The sequence below is a fragment of the Mesoplodon densirostris genome, chromosome 1, assembly GCF_025265405.1.
Source record: "Mesoplodon densirostris isolate mMesDen1 chromosome 1, mMesDen1 primary haplotype, whole genome shotgun sequence".
In the NCBI taxonomy this organism is placed as follows: domain Eukaryota; kingdom Metazoa; phylum Chordata; class Mammalia; order Artiodactyla; family Ziphiidae; genus Mesoplodon; species Mesoplodon densirostris.
The window spans coordinates 27074542-27091826 of NC_082661.1; the positions used below are offsets into that span (position 1 = coordinate 27074542).

Sequence of the window (17285 nt, forward strand, 5' to 3'; positions counted from 1 at the left end):
AACAAGGACCTACTGTATAGCACAGGGAACTATACTCAATATCTTGTAATAACCTATAATGGAAGAGAATTTTAAAAGTATATAAAAATATATATATGTGTGTATATATATATACATATATATGTAACTGAATCACTTTGCTGTACACCTTAAACTAACACATTGTAAATCAACTATATTTCAATAAAAATGTAAAAATAAAATAATTCTTTTCAGAACAACAAAAAAAGAATATCCTTGATGAAGCAGTAAAAGTTATTAGCTTCATTAAATCTTGATTCCCGGGACCTGTCTTTCAATATTGTATGTGACAAATTGTGAAGTACGGTAAAACACTTCTGTTGCATTCTCAAGTACGATAGTTGTTTTGAGGAAAAGGACTCAAATTGTTTTGAGGAAAATGACTCAACGCAAATTGTTTGAGTTGCACGTTGGATCAGCCACTTTTTTTCACTGAACATATTTTTTATTTGAAAGAATGACTACCAAACAAACTATGGTTATTTAGACTTGGATATTTGGCAGACATTTTCTTGAAAATGAACAAGATGAGCCTGTTACATTAAGGAAAACAACAGCAGTGTTTGCTGCCAAAGATAACATCTGAGCTTTCAAGGGAAAATTAGAATTTTGGGAAACTTGTATCCACCACCATGAGCTTGAGAGCTTCTCAGTAAAGACTTTTCTGATGAGACAGGTGGTGCTATTAACAAATGAGATTTTGAAAGCACTGAACAATAAAATGTGTCAACATTTCAAAGATCTGCATAACTCTGTGAACAAGTATTTTCCAAATGACCATGGCCATGGTATTACCAAATCACGCATGGGTAAATGATTTGTTCAGAATGCAATACATAACAGTGGATTTTTAAAAACTTTTTATTTTGCAGTAATTTTAGATTTACAGAAAAGTTGCAAAGACAGTAGAGTCCCTGTATACCCTTGACTCAACTTCTCCCCCACTGATAACATCTTACTTTACCATGATATAGTCATCAAAACTAGAAACTGACATTGATATGGTAATATTTAGTAAATTCCAGATTTTATTTGGATTTCACCAGTTTTTCCATTAATGTTCTCTTTCTGTTCAAGTATCCAATCCAGAGTACCATATTGCATTTAGCTGTCATGTCTTCCCAGGTTCCTCTGTTCTGTGACAGATTCCCAGTCCTCCCTCGTTTTTCATGAGCTTGACAATCAAGTAGCACTGGTCAGGTACTCTGCAGAATGACCTCTTATCTGGATATGTCTTTCTCACGATTAGACTGGGATTATGAGTTTTCTAGTTACATCACATCAGGGCTCACATGGCAGCCACATGACATCACAGGCGATGTTCACCTTCACCACTCGGTTAAGGTAGAATTTCCCAGGTTTCTTCTCTACTGCAAAGTTACTAATTTTTCCCTTTCCCTCATTCTACTTTTTGGAAGCAAGTCACTAGGTCTAGCCCACCCCCAGGGAGGGGTGAGTGGTAGGAATTAAGCTCTACTTCCTGGAGTCAGAGGTTAGCTACATACATTATTCAGAATTCTTCTGTAAGGAAGATTCCAGACCAAAAGATTTTAATGAAACAGTGCACCAAAAGTCCACTGGCATAGTTTCAGATTCTATATTGCAACTAACCTTTAAGAAACTATCACTTGGGGAGTTTTGGTATATTATCAAAGAAGAACATACACAAAAAGCCTATTAAAATACCCCTCCCTTTCCCAAATACATATTTGTGTGAGGCCAGATTTTCTTCACATACTTCAATAAAACAGTATACAGCACAGACTGAATGCAGAAGAGAATCCAGCTGCCCTCCACTTAGCTAGATAATAAAGAGATACACATAAAGGTAAACAATGACACTATGTTTTGGAAAAAAGTTATTTTTAATAAAAATGTTGTTTATGTTAACATGTAATGGATTTATGATTGTCCCTTAAAAACGAATAAGTAAATGTTGAAAATTTCTCAGGTTTAATTTCAAATATAGTAAACATCGAAAAGATATAACCTACAAGGAAGAACACATGCTGTGAAGCTGACCAGTCCTGGATGTGAACTCCGGCATTGCCACTTTAGCCATCACCAGCTGTGTGATCATGAGCAAATTACCTAACTTTTCTGAGCCTCAGTCTCCTCTAAACCCAGGCTCATTCATGATAGTCGCTGCCACACAGGATTATCGTGAGTGTCAAAGATAATGTTGGTACCTAGCAAAGACAGTGCCTGGGATCCACTGGGTGATCAATAAATGGTAGCTCCTACTAATTTATTAATATTCCTCCTCAATTCTAAGGCACCATCAACTTATTGCCAGCTTAGTAAGAGAAAAAAACCCTACTACACTAAATGTACACTGCAGTTAAAAGATGCATTTCAATTTCAGAAAGATCTTTTAAAATATTAAATTTATCTCTAACACCAATATTGGTTTTCCCAGCCCAAGGCACGCAAGGCATCTGAAACTTATCCTTAGGTTAAGCCAAGGAGATATGATATCTGGAAATTTCATGATCAGTTAACACGTATATTATTTTTTTAAATGTCAGGGTGAGGTTTTGGGGGGTTTTTTTGCAGGGTGGGGAGTGAGGGGTGTCCTTTAAATAAAGTTTACTTAAAACTTCAAACTGGGTGAGTTTGCTCAGACACAATCAACCAGACAAACTAAAAATATCCTGAAGGCCAGGTCTGATCAAGTTCCCAGCACTTACTCAGAAACTGGCTTTGGTTCTGTAGGCTTGTCCGCCCTTTTCCGCTATGCCTCAGACCCCTTTTTATAGGCAACAATGTCTGGAGGCCTAGAAGTTTAGATTGTTAGACAATTAGGCCTCCTAACAATTTGCATCCTTAGCATGCTCACGCTCAAAGAATGAAAATATTTTGAGCAAATGAGACTAAGAGGGAAACTTATCAGCAATAGATATAAACACCGCATCAGGTCAAGTCAATTCTAGTCTAGTCAATTTGGTCCGGTCAGTTTCTCACATCTGCTTTCCCAAGGACCCAAACATAAGCAGTTAAAAATTCTTGGTGAATGCTGTCTGTCGAAAGTTAAATTCTTTTGCTATTCCCAGCTTGTGATCATTTAAAAGGAATTTTCCAAAGCAAGGTCTAATATTAGACTCAAAATGAAGTTTCCATTCCACTGAGGCGCTATTCTCACCAAAGTAACTACCGCATAATCAGATTGTCTTGGAGCAATTCGTTTAAATGCAGATGGACATACTTGAAATACCAGCTCAGCAGCACCAACAGATCTGACTGGAAAGAGCCTTACTCTTGGAGAAATTATTCATGTAAGGTAGGCTTCTGAGATTGAAAATTATTAAGTTTTCTTCCAAGCTCACTTGTTCCCTTTCACACCCCCACCTCCAGTGTTGAAACTTCTTCATCTGCCCCAGAGCCACATATTTTTAGCTTTGGAATTCCTGGTGAGAAGTCTTGTTTTTTGAACCTTCTTCCCACTAAGCAGTACAAAAAAAAAATGATACCCCTCTTCTCTAATCATGCTTTTGGAGGACAACAATACAAGGTACCTCTTCCCCCACTTAACCATTCGCTGCAGGGAGTTCAATCTTTGGCCTCATCAATGGAGCAATCAAAAAGAAAATGTAAACCTGTCAATACAGAAACTTTAAAAACTGAGCTCAAATAGCATCCTTTTGAACCTGAGCGTTGGAGGCATTAAGCCAGGATTGAAAGCAGCAAAGCAATTTTGGGGAAACTAATAAAAGGCATTCAGGGGCTTCCCTGGTGGCGCAGTGGTTGAGAGGCCGCCTGCCGATGCAGGGGACACGGGTGCATGCCCCAGTCCGGGAAGATCCCACATGCTGCGGAGCAGCTAGGCCCGTGAGACATGGCCGCTGAGCCTGCGCGTCCAGAGCCTGTGCTCTGCAACAGGAGAGGCCACAACAGTGAGAGGCCTGCGTACCGAGAAAAAAAAAAAAAAAAAAGGCATTCATAAACCAAAAACTAGAATTTTTTTGGATTCTTAACCTCCAAAGAATGAAAACACAGCCATCAGCACAATATGCAATTATAGGCATTAAGTGGCACTAAAACTTTTAAATATACATGGATTAACTAAACTTGATTAACTATATACAGAATAAAGCAGACATTAGGGCTTGGAGACAGCCCTTATTTGCTAGCTATAAAAGGTCTTGCAGTATTCATGTCATTTCCAACTGCCCTGAACTTTATACCCATAGCCTCTCTTCATGTAGTCTGGTCCTAGATCACTAAGGGATCACTAAGTCAGACCTAAGAGAATCTATGCAGGCCTCCCTTCAGAGTACAGGGCTCTATCAATATATTTCTATTCAGGGCTTCCCTGGTGGCGCAGTGGTTGAGAGTCCGCCTGCCGATGCAGGGGACGCGGGTTCGTGCCCCGGTCCAGGAAGATCCCACATGCCGCAGAGTAGTTGGGCCCGTGAGCCATGGCCGCTGAGCCTGCGCGTCCAGGGCCTGTGCTCTGCAGCGGGAGAGGCCGCAACAGTGACAGGTCCGCGTACCGCAAAAAAAAAAAAAAAAAAAAAATATATATATATATATATATTTCTATTCAAATTTAGTATCATAAGCAAGTTATTATGAAATAATCACCTAGATTTTAACCGCTACGTGCTCAAAAGAGGGCACTTGCACAGATGAAATTACAAGAATATGTCTTCATTGTGAGGTATGCTAAGTAAAATCATCTACACACAGTAAAACTGGGATCGAATTTCTGCCTCTGCCTGCTTTCACTGCTTCCTAAATCAAAGTATTGCCTATTCTCTCTGAAGAATCAGCCCAGAATGGTAGCAGGTTGCCACACTCGCATTTTTTAACCTTACCACGACGCTAGGCTCGAATTCTGAATGACAGATACCATTTGTATTTTGATAGAAATAATTAACTAGATAGTGATTAGGCTGGCAAAGGGTACCTTAACTGCCTGATGAAAATATGGACTCGTTGGCTATCATACAAGTTGGATGTCAATCAAGTGAAATGGAACAGTAGACAGAGTAACTGAAATAGCTAAGGAAGAAAGCCAAAAGGGTAGATGAAGTAGAATGGTATTAGGAACAACTCGACACAGCTGCACTAATAACAAGTGACAGGCAGTAGTCCAAGAGACCTAACAATGCAAGCGCAAGGCAGACAGAGTCTTAAATGCCACTCGAACAGCAGGAGGAAAACAAACAGAAGATTCAGCCGTGAGAAACTAAAGCCAAACGTTTTATATCTGCCATGGCTGCTGTGTCACACCACTGCAGGGGCACAGAATGCAAGGCCTAATGGTTCCCCTGAGGTTGTGCAGTGTCGTGGCCCCTCACTTAAACAAGGGTAGGGCAAATGAAGCGTTTGATATGCCTTTGTTTTTAAACATTTCCCAGTTTATCTAACATAAGAATTATAATAACTCAATAAGTAAGAATTAATAAAGTTCCTAAGAGTGAGTTCTATGACAGGGGTCCCCAACCCCCGGGCCGAGGGCAGGTACTAGGCCGCACGGCAGGAGGTGAGTGGCGAGCGAACAGAACTTCATCTGCTGTTCCCCATCGCTCGCATTACCGCCTGAACCATCCCCCCATCCCTCCATCCCCCACCCCCATCCGTGGAAAAACTGTCTTCCGCGAAACCGGTCCCTGGTGCCAAAAAGGTTGGGGACCGCTGTTCTATGGAACTAGTGATAAAAGACAGAAATGCTCTGTAAATCAGAATTCAGGGCCCCCATCACTAAAACAAAATGGGACGGAGGATAGATTTGAATTGCCATACTTAAGATCTCCCAAGGAAACCAGTTTGCATATTAGTCATCAAGGAATCAATACACTTTAAATAGCATTAGAGTTAGATTTAGTCTGACTTACAAAAAGTGAACAAACTGATCAATGAGCTAATGTTTATGAACGTAATTTATAATCGAGAAAATACAATGCTATGTATGTATCAATGAACTATAGTCACACAAATCCATTCATTCACTCAGTAAACATTTACTGAAGGCCTACTATGTGCCGGGCTCATACCTCAGGGAACAAAACAAAGCTCTGGCTTTCAAGGAACATTCTAGCAGGGGAGACAGACATTAAGGGAAAGAGACAGTATGAAAGCATGTCAGATTGTATAAAATGCGCTGTGGAGAACAAAAAAGCAGGGGCCGAATTATTTAATTTAGGCTGGCCAGGGAAAGGGGACATTTGAGCAACGCTGAAGGTCATTACAGAGCTAAATGAAGTAAGTGAGGGGCTGGGGAAGACGTTTCAGGTGGAGGGAACAATGGAGCCCTGAAGAGGGGAGGCCTAGCGTGCTTGAGGAAAAGCAAGGACGCCGGTGTGGCTGGAACAGAGTGAGCAGGAGAGGAAGAATCAAAGATGGGGGGCGGGGCAGCAGGGGTGGCGGGCAGATCATGTCACCATCACAAAGACTTTAGCTTTTACTCGGAGATGGGAAGTCCCTGGAGGGTTCTGGGCTGAAGAGCGACTTGATCTGTATTGTTTTGAAGGGATCACTGGCTGCTGTGGTGACAAAAGGCTTGGCAGCTGGTGGAGAAACATGCAGCGGGGAAGGCAGAGCCGGGAAAAAGGAAACCCAATCAAGAAGTTATTTCAGGGCTTCCCTGGTGGCGCAGTGGTTGAGAGTCCGCCTGCCGATGCACGGGACCCGGGTTCGTGCCCCGGTCCGGGAAGATCCCACATGCCGCGGAGCGGCTGGGCCCGTGAGCCATGGCTGCTGAGCCTGCGCATCCGGAGAGGCCACAACAGTGAGAGGCCCGCGTACCGCGCAAAAAAAAAAAAAAAAAAAAAGTTATTTCAGCGATCCCAGTGAAAGGAGATAGTGACCAGAACCAGATGCTAACAGTGGAGGGGATGAGAAGTACTTAGATTCCAGGTATATATTTTAGAAGGAGCCAACAGGTTTTGCTGATGGACTGAATGTAGGGGGGAGAGAAGGAGACAAGCCAAGGCTGACTCTAAGGTTTTGGGGCCTGAGCCGTGGAAAGGATAGAGTTGCCAAGGAGGACTGTGGAAGGTACACGTCTGGAAGGAAAAAATCAATTCAGTTTTAGACAGGTTAAGTTCAAGATGCCTACTAGACATCCTAGTGGAAATGTCAAACAGTCAGTTACATACCTAAGTCAGAATTCGAGAAATGGCGAGCGAGACATGTGGGTTACAGATGAAGCATGAGAACCCCCAGAGAAGAGAGGCTAGTGAAGCCAGACACTGGAGGAGATCACCGGGAGAGAGGGTGTGGGCAGAGAAAAGATCCCAGCACTGAGCCTGGGGCAGGCCAATGTCTCATAGGGCAGGAAGTGGAGATACAGCCAAAAAGGAGATTGAGAAGGAGGGGCCGGTGGAGTGAGCAGAGAATAGAGAGAACAGTGTTTTGGAAGCCAAACTTTTAAAAAACTACTTCAAGAAGCAGAAAAGAGTCAAAAGTATATGTAGTCAAAAGGTTGTGAAAGATGATTTTGGTGACAAAAGATGCTCAAGATAAGAAAGGTCATAGATGAAGAATCCAAAGATTATCATCTCAGTGCCATCCACTGTGATTTCCAGAACAGCCCTTCCTACTTCTAACAGGGACACACACTGGCCTGCTTCTGCCAGGGAGCCTTTACCAGAGAGAAAAGGGCCTGTGTCTTTAGACAGAGTCTGGTTTGTCCTCCCCCAAATAACACCTCCCCCTCTTTTGAATACCCACTTCTGGAAATGATGCCATGAGATCTCCAATCACCCAGGCTTAAAACTCTAACTCTAAACTCTAAGTCTCTTCTCTCCATTTCTCCCCACCCTTTTTTCCCCCCCTTTTTAACGAAGAGTGAATGAATGGATGGATACCTACGTGAAATAATGTGTATAAAATGCATGGTTCAGGGACCTCCCTGGTGGTCCAGCGGTTAAGACTCCACGCTTCCAGGGAGCTAAGATCCCACATGCTTTTCGGCCAGAAAACCAAAACATAAAACAGAAGCCAAATTGTAACAAATTCAATGAAGACTTTTTGAAAAATTGGTCCACATCAAAAAAAAAAAAAAAAAAAAGAAAGAAAATGCATAGTTCAAGGAGTAGTTACAGAACTACCACCCAGGAGGGACTAGAGGGGACTTCAGGGGTATGGGAGGCAGGGGCAGGAAGGCGCCAGGGCGCGACAGGAGAAGCAGCTAAGTCGGATAAGCAGACGTAAGCAGGTTCCGAGGGGAGCACAGGCCTGCCTGTGGCCTCCCAGGTAGGACCTGTCAGCAACCCCTTCTCTGTTAATGGCAGGTCCCCATAAAATAGATGACCTGGTGGTCCAGCAGCGTATGATCTCATGATGACTCAGTGGCAATACAACCTCAGAACAGGGGAAGCAACGCTCCTACTACATTTAGCCATATGTGGAATAGTGTGTTCAGGTCTGGGTCTTGCATTTTGTAAGAGGCAAACTGAGGCGAGAACTACCAAGGTCTCGTAAGATGTATAAGCAGTGGCCCGTAAGGAGGAAATGAAGGCAAGAGACATTGAGCTAGATGAGAAACCTGGGCAGGGATGAGACGGGACGGCAGCCTTCAAATCTCTGAAACGGAAGTAACCATCTGGTTCTTGTGGCTCCTCCTCAGCTGACAATGCTGCCCGTGTACTCGAGCCTCGTTTACCACAAGGTCAGTTGTTTCCCTGCTTAGATCATAAACTCCTTGACCTCTGTGTTATTCATCTTTGTCTTACTCTTCATCCGCAGGCCCCACCAAGCCTAGCATAATAACCTAACACTCCTACATACACAAAGGTAATACTTACTAAACTGCAACACAATCATATCATCCTATTACTCAAAAAGTGCTCATTTCCCGGGCTTCCCTGGTGGCGCAGTGGTTGAGAGTCCGCCTGCCGATGCAGGGGACGTGGGTTCGTGCCCCAGTCTGGGAAGATCCCACATGCTGCGGAGTGGCTGGGCCCGTGAGCCATGGCCGCTGAGCCTGCGCGTCCGGAGCCTGTGCTCCGCACCAGGAGAGGCCACGGCAGTGAGAGGCCCGCGTACCGCAAAAACAAAAACAAAACAAAACAAAGTGCTCATTTTCCATCAACAGCTAAATTTGAAAGAAAACGTCTTCGAGTGGGGTTCAAAGGCCATCATACGCCTCTTATGCTCTCATTGTCCCGGCCAATCAAATGACTTGATTTTGTCCAATCGTAACCTCCATGGGTTTCCTCATCCTCACAGAAGAGGTAAGAAGGAGCCTCTCCTCAGGGGAAGCAATCAGCGATCACAGGAGCCCGACTCCTGCACACACAGCCCTGACACAGCCCCGCCTCAGCTACACCCGGGCCCGGGGAGTGCCTGGGTCTCTACACCCACATTACTCTTAACAGTAGATAGGTCCTTACCCTATCCATCGCCCTCTCAGTTCAACAGGTGCAAAATCAAAAGAAAAAGCAACCCTGAATAACAAGCTATAGTACACAAAAGCAGCTATTTTCTCACAGATTTTTGTAATGAATACATGGATGAATTCTTACACATGCCTTGCAGATCTTGTACTGACTCATACGGTGACAGATCTAGTATTATGACATGAGTACCATGGTAAAGTTTGCTTAAGGAGAAGCAACATGATTTCATTCAGGGAGCTATCACCTTGCTATTTCTGTCCTGTTTAAAGCTAAAAAAAACAAAAACAAAAAACCCACAACCTTCATGTTTTTTAAGTACTTATTTTACCTCACCATCCCAGCCACAGCTAAGTGCATTTTTTCCAACTGAATTTTCCCACCATAAAATACACCAGAAAAATGTGACACAGATCTTAAAATAGTCCTGTATAAATAATCCAGGAGTATATCTATAGAAGCACTTGCTGTATATAGAAATACACTGGTTTTAAGTGATGATAACTGTTGCTATTTCAGGAGACAAAAGCCCTCTTTTATCAGAAGTTTTACTACTTCTAAAAATTCCAGTGGCCACCAGCTAAGTGGCTGACCAAGATCTCCCTAGCAGGACAGCTTCTCCGCTCCAGGTATGTGGGGTTCCTCAGCCATCGACACTCCAAGTTAGGTCACATCTGCCAGGAGTTTTACTAGGGTGGAATATGGAATCATGGTTTCCTAAAAAATAATCTAATCTTGGGGGGTAACGGTAGGAGTTTTTGATGCAGACAGTATTTCTTAATAGGGCCGTTTCCTGGGTAGAACCCTGAATTTATCTACTAATTTAGATTATAACAGCTTTCAGGGAAATTCGTTGACCAAGCTCTGAAAGTAAGAAGGGCAATCGTTCACGGAGGTGCTCAGCCTCTAAGGGACTTAAAAAAAAAACAGAAGCAAAGCCTATGCCTTCCCTGAAGGTTGACTGCAGAGACCTGGGCACAGTGCAGGGAGCCCCCAGGAGTCAGAGCACCTAGGTTGAGTTTCCCAGGGCCCAGCCTCAATGCTGCTCCCTGGAGGTTACCTCTCTGATTGTCCCAGGCTTCCTTCTATTTGCTATAAATACCTGTCTCTTAACATTTAAACTAAGTTTGGTCCCACCTGCCCATTCTTAACTGTAGTTTCTTATTCTGTATCCCTAAAATAGAAATACCTGAGGGACTTCCTTGGTGGTCCAGTGGCTAAGATGCCGTGCTCCCAATGCAGGGGGCCCGGGGTTCGATCCCTGGTCAGGGAACCAGATCCCGAATGCCGCAACTAAAAAAAAAAAAAGATCCCGCACGAAGCAACGAAGATCCCGCGTGCCGCAACTAAGACCTGGCGCAGCCAAATAAATAAATAAATATTAAAAAAAAAAAAAAAGAAATACCTGAAAGAGAAAAACATTAAGTTGAACATATCTTTTAAGACAATCAATGTTTAAAAGAATTATGTTTGTAGATATCTTTAGAATGTTACTATTATTTTTGACTGGTTGAATTTCACTTCTCCATAAATATCTCTGATGAGTTAGATTAGAAACATACACTGAGAAAATCCAATCCACGTGGTTCTCAGATTTTGACAGCTGTATCCATGGAGATTTGGGGAAGGTGTGGCTGCCTTCAAGGACATCAGCATTTACATCTGGAAAAGTTCCTGAAATACATGAAAACTACAGATAGCTGCCTGGCACCTCAGAGGCATGCAAATATTCACTAAATGAGCGAATCCACACACTTATCTAAATCCTTCGAAAGTAGTTTTACCTTCAATCTATACAACTTTCCAGGCTAAAATCGTATTTGTCCTACAGCTAACTACCTCCTGCACATTTCTAGGTTTCCTCTCGACTTATGTTTTAGGTTACGTTTGGCCTTATTTTTTGAGGTAGTAAATCACATCTTCTCTCGGTCATCATTATTACACAGTGAAGACTCCATCTTTTTACAGTATGCCCAATATTTCATCTAAGAATTTAAGCTTCTCTGTTTTTAATATTAAAATGTTCTGTAAAAAATCATCTGTCACCTACAATTTTCCCATCAGGCATACTTTCATCCACTCAAATATATATTGAGTATGTAGTTTATTCGAGCATAGGGCTAAGACATATACATGTCTACCTCCTTAAGAAAACATGACTATTTTATTTATTTATTTATTTTTGCGGTACGTGGGCCTCTCACTGTTGTGGCCTCTCCCGTTGCGGAGCACAGGCTCCAGACGCACAGGCTCAGCGGCCATGGCTCACGGGCCTAGCCGCTCCACGGCATGTGGGATCTTCCCTCCCGGACCGGGGCACGAACCCGTGTCCCCTGCATCGGCAGGTGGACTCTCAACCACTGCACCACCAGGGAAGCCCAACATGACTATTTTTAAAAGACAGATTAGAAAAAGATTAATCATATTATAAAAGGACTGCCTTATAAAATGGATCATTTTTAATAGAATTTTATTTTGAAATAACTGTGCATTCTTATGCCATTGTAAGAAATAACAGAAAGGTCCCATGTGTTTTCACCCAAGATCCCACATACTTTTGGGAGCATCCTGCAAAACCAAATTGTGGGACAGCACACCTTAACCAGTATACTGACATCAATACAGTAACGTGCAGAACACTTCCATCACCACAAGGACCCCTACCGTTGCCCTTGTACAGCCACACTCCCTTCCCTTTCCAACCCCCAGAACAAACCATGTTAATAGCTTCTCTGGTAAAGTAAGTGCTTAGTTTTCCACTGACAGTGGCTCTTAAGCTTTCGCTTTTAAGTGTAAACAAATACTAAAAAACTCACAAAATGGTGACCAGTAGGAAAACATTTTTCAGTCAACAAAAACCTGTTTTACATGCAACTTCTGAAAACTCAGGAGTGGGCTTCAGTCCTCACAAGATTAACTAACCAGGCTCCCCTGGTTGAGGCACACAGCGGGCAGTTCTACAACTGTGAATGCTCAGATGGGACTGCTTATAAAAAGCAGCAGAGATACCAGCCCTGATTTAATAAATGTCTGCAGAAGCACCTCTGTGGCAGTATTTTCCAGGCAGCTCCTCTGGCTTCTCTGAATGGGATGGATTTTTTTTTTTTTTTTTGAGGTACGCGGGCCTCTCACTGTTGTGGCCTCTCCTGTTGCAGAGCACAGGCTCCGGACGCGCAGGCTCAGCGCCCATGGCTCACGGGCCCAACTGTTCTGCGGCATGTGGGATCTTCCCGGACCGGGGCACGAACCCGCGTTGCCTGCATCGGCAGGTGGATTCTCAACCACTGAGCCACCAGGGAAGCCCGGGATGGATTTTTGATGTGTAAACTTGGATAGGTAACAGCCCCCAGTAATTCAGTTAAACGTGAATCTAGGTGCTGCTGGGATGGGATTTTGCAGATGTAGTTAAAGTCCCTAATGGGTCGACTTTAAGAGTAGCTATCCTGGGTGGGATGGACTCAATCTACTGAAGGCCTTAAAAGCAGGGTGAAGGGCTTCCCTGGTGGCGCAGTGGTTAAGAATCCGCCTGCCAATGCAGGGGACACGGGTTCGAGCCCTGGTCCGGGAAGATCCCACATGCCGCGGAGCTCTCTAAGCCTGTGCGCCAGAACTACTGAGCCTGCACTCTGGAGCCCGCGAGTCACAACTACTAGCCCACGCGCCACAACTACTGAAGCCTGAGCTCCTAGAGCCCATGCTCTGCAACAAGAGAAACCACTGCAATGAGAAGCCCTCGCACCACAACGAAGAGTAGCCCCCACTTGCCGCAACTAGAGAAAGCCCACACGCAGCAACAAAGACCCGACACAGCCAAAAACAAATAATAAATAAAAAAATAAATAAAAATTAAAAAAAAAAAAAGCAGGGTGAAGGCTTTCAGAGGGAGAGAAGACCTTCCACCTGTCGAAAGCTGCTGCAGACCACACCCATGGGGTTTCCACCTGCTCATCACATTCCCTCCCTCATGGCCTGCCCTACCAACTCTGTACTTTCTCTTAGACAGCCTCTGCAATTACGTAAGCTTGCCCCTTTTAAGAAAATTCCTTAATGAATGTGGTATCTGTCTTTTACTGGTTCTGCTTGTTGAACCATAACTGACCTACTCAGGATCCACACCACAAAGGGATTTAGGAGGCAGGTACCAAAGGAAAACTAGGATTAGGGAATTCCCTGGCAGTCCAGTGGTTAGGACTCTACACTTTCACTGCTGAGGGTGCGGATTCAATCTCTGGTTGGGAACTAAGATCCCTCAAGCCACATGGCGTGGCGAAAAAGAAAAACCAGGATTAGACGAGGATTAGACTAAGTAATATTTCCCAAACCCAAGACAATGGGTGACTGATTGTCTAGGAAGACAAACTAATATTATGTACTAATATATGCACTAAATGCCTGAGAGACCTGCTGAATGAACTTCCTGGTAGAAATAGCAAGTAAACTAAATTTTCAGAACAAAAAATTAACCTCGATTAAACTGCGATTGTATTTAAAGAAGCTAAATCATTTACTTCAAACCATCCACGTGGACTCTCCTATTAAGGACAGCCCTGTGGGCCTCCCACCTAGCTTAGGATTCCAGGCCACAAATAATAGATGGCCTCGCATTCCCACACCACCACCAGCTGCTCATTCTCTTTTGCTTGTTCTTCAGTCTTGCTGCCAGATACGTTAGCCAGAAACCCAAAGTGAGGCAGTTAATAGAAGATTCCAGTCACTATGTGACTTGCTTAATGGCCTGTCGAAAAGATTTGTGAGAAAAATCTTATGAACCAACAGAATAGAAACTGAAGAGTTTTTTCCATTATTCTCCTCTCCCAGAGTATTTAAAGACTTGGATTTTCCCATCTTTGGGGGAAATATTTTCTTATAAATAGTGAGGCATGCCGGGCATCTCCGCTTCATCTTTTTTCGTGGTCTGTACCACTCACTGTACACTCACTGGAATGTTTTCCTAGTAAATGATCAGCAACGGAAAACGTGGCTAAGACAAAGGATGGCTTTCAGGCTGAGATGATGGGAACCTTCCCATCTTTCCCAAGAGATAAGTAGTTCTATAAAACTGAGGGGCTTATTTTTAGAACCAATGAGTCTATTTCTGTCTTTCCTTTAGACTTGTAGCTTTTGTAAGGATGATAAATGAGGACTGAGCATCTTAGTGAGGTAACAGCCCAAAATATTAGTAATTGCCCAACAAACCCAGTAACAGGAGATTCAAAAAAGGGAAATATACATCCACTGCTAAGGTAAGGCCAACTATCAGTGTTTTAATTCTATGATTTGCTTTTCTGTTCCTTCCTTGGGTCTTAGTCTTTGGATCAGTAACATTTAGAACTTTGTTTTGCAGTCCAAAACTCTTAACATCAACTGAACTAATTTCTTGGATGATTTCTACAACACAAGGGGGCAAGATCGGTCATTAGACAAAGCAGACATAAAAACATGGTTCTCTTGTGATACAGTGTATAAAAATTACCTAAGTCCATGGATATGGTAGCAGAAGGTTCTAAAAACTCAGAAGAAAAGGGCTACAGTTCTTAGCAGGAGAGACAGCGAGGAGTGGTCAGGAAAGCTGCAGGTTACTTGGAGACAGTCGTCCCAAATGCAGCAGAGGAACTGTAAAAATCTGCCAGAAGGAACGATGATCCGCAGTCAGAAAAGTTCCTGCAGCTGAAACAGGAAACCCTTCTTGTTCAGGACTGTCATAGCCACCGTTTGCAAAAAGTGCAGCTATTGCTTAAGGCAAGGTAGTGTCAATTAGTTGTATATTCCTGAGGTCTTTTATCTGTTGTAGCTTTGTCTTTGTCTTTTTCTTTTCATTACATCAGGTACATTGCCCTGTAAAGTGTGGTCGTGGTACCAGGAATAAAAAATAAAGGAATTTTTAACTTTTACAAAAAAAAAAAATTACCTAAGTCCAGATGACGTGCCAAAAAACACTACAGACGAAACCACCCCTTACAACATTTGCTTTAGGAGCAGGCATTTTAAGGAGAGAAGTGAGGCCATCACTTTTTTAAAAACCTGCTTAAAGGGAAAACTAAAGGCTGGTTTTATTAAGGAAAACCTTATCCCCTTTTCTTACTGAAGTCTCCTCTTTTCAGAAGTCCTTCCTGATGACCTCGAGTTGTAATGAGGAAATGGAATTGCTATTTTAAATTATTATACAGTTAATATAAGTTAATAATTATGTATTATCATATAGTTAATAATCACAAGCTATGAGGGGAAAGGGCTATCGAAATGATCAAAATATCACTGAGTCCTGGAGTCGCAGGGAAAAATGAAAAGTCATCTAGCTCAAATTCTCATCCAGTGCATTAATCCCATCTTCAAATTTTGGGCAAATAATAAACTTGAAAAAATATAAAGGGAGCAAAAATAATGAGTATTTTTCTTGCTGACCTGAGATAATAGAAGTCCTAGCATTTTACTCTTCTTTTTCCTGTCCCTAGAAACCTCAAGCACTTCATCATCACCACAGAAGAGAAAAGATGATACATCAGGGCTTCCCTGGTGGCGCAGTGGTTGAGAGTCCGCCTGCCGATGCAGGGGACACGGGTTCGTGCCCCGGTCCGGGAAAGATCGCACATGCCGCAGAGCGGCTGGGCCCGTGAGCCATGGCCACTGAGCCTGCGCGTCCGGAGCCTGTGCTCCACAACGGGAGAGGCCACAACAGTGAGAGGCCGGCGTACCGCAAAAAAAAAAAAAAAAAAAAAAAAAAAGATACATCAGATGACTTTAAAAACCAAACATTTTGTTTAAAATTCCTTCACAATTCCTTCTCACCACTCCCATTATCTATCTTTCCTCCCAATATCTCTTAAAAATGTGTCAGAGGCCTCCCTGGTGGAGCAGTGGTTAAGAGTCGGCCTGCCGATGCAGGGGATACGGGTTCGTGCCCCGGTCTGGGAGGATCCCATATGCCGCGGAGCGGCTGGGCCCGTGAGCCATGGCCGCTGGGCCTGCGCATCCGGAGCCTGTGCTCCGCAACGGGAGAGGCCACAACAGTGAGAGGCCCGCATACCGCAAAAAGCAAAAAAAAAAAAAAAAAAAAAATGTGTCAGAAACAAAAGAAAGAAGTTTTTGTATTTATTTTTTTAATTAATTAATTAATTTGGCTGTGCCTGGTCTTAGTTGTGGCACGCGTGATCTTCGATCTTCGTTGTGGCATGTGGAATCTTTAGCTGCGGCATGAGGGATCTTTAGTTGCAGCATGCTAACTCTTAGTTGCAGCATATGGGATCTAGTTCCCTGACCAGGGGTCAAACCTGGGCCCCCTGCATTGGGAGCACAGAGTCTTAACCACTGGACCACCAGGGAAGTCCCAGGTTTTTGTATTTCTATCAGGAAAAACATCCATCAATAGAGAAGCCTGGTTAAATAAATTCTTGTAAATCCATACAATGGAATACTATGCAGCCATTAAACAGGACCAAAGTAGATCTCCCTAAATTGTTATGAAAATTTACCCAAAATAGATTAAGGGAAAAAAACTGGAATATTTTACATAGTATGATCCTATTTGTATAAATTGTATATGTATAGGAAAATTCTGGCAAGCAATAGTTGGTTAGCAGACATTTGGTCCTATCCAAAATGTCCGTAAGATATCCTTGATATTCAGTCTTGTCCAAAACCATTTGGCATGGCCCAAATATGCTCAGGACATTTTGGACAGGACCAAACGTTCTACAGGGGAAACAGTTAACAGTAGCATGTTGACTGAAATTTGTAACCATTAAAAGTTTGTGTCCTGGGCTTCCATGGTGGCGCAGTGGTTGAGAGTCCGCCTGCCGATGCAGGGGACACGGGTTCGTGCCCCGATCCCGGGGGATCCCACATGCCGCGGAGCGGCTGGGCCCGCGAGCCATGGCCGCGGAGCCTGTGTGTCCGGAGCCTGTGCTCCGCAACGGGAGAGGC

The 17285-nt window shown here is 43.4% G+C and overlaps 1 protein-coding gene across 4 annotated transcripts in view; it reads right to left on the reverse strand.

Moving 5' to 3' along the window:
- Window positions 1-17285, reverse strand: part of CNNM2 (cyclin and CBS domain divalent metal cation transport mediator 2) — a 148298-nt gene that overhangs the window by 30245 nt on the left and 100768 nt on the right. Inside the window, exon 3 of one of the 4 annotated variants that reach the window (XR_009532651.1) lies at window positions 11014-11039. The exons of the other annotated variants lie outside the window; for them this stretch is intronic. The gene's annotated coding sequence lies outside the window, so the exon portion shown is untranslated. Of the gene's footprint in view, window positions 1-11013; window positions 11040-17285 lie in introns of those variants that run through there. 4 annotated transcript variants of the gene reach the window in all.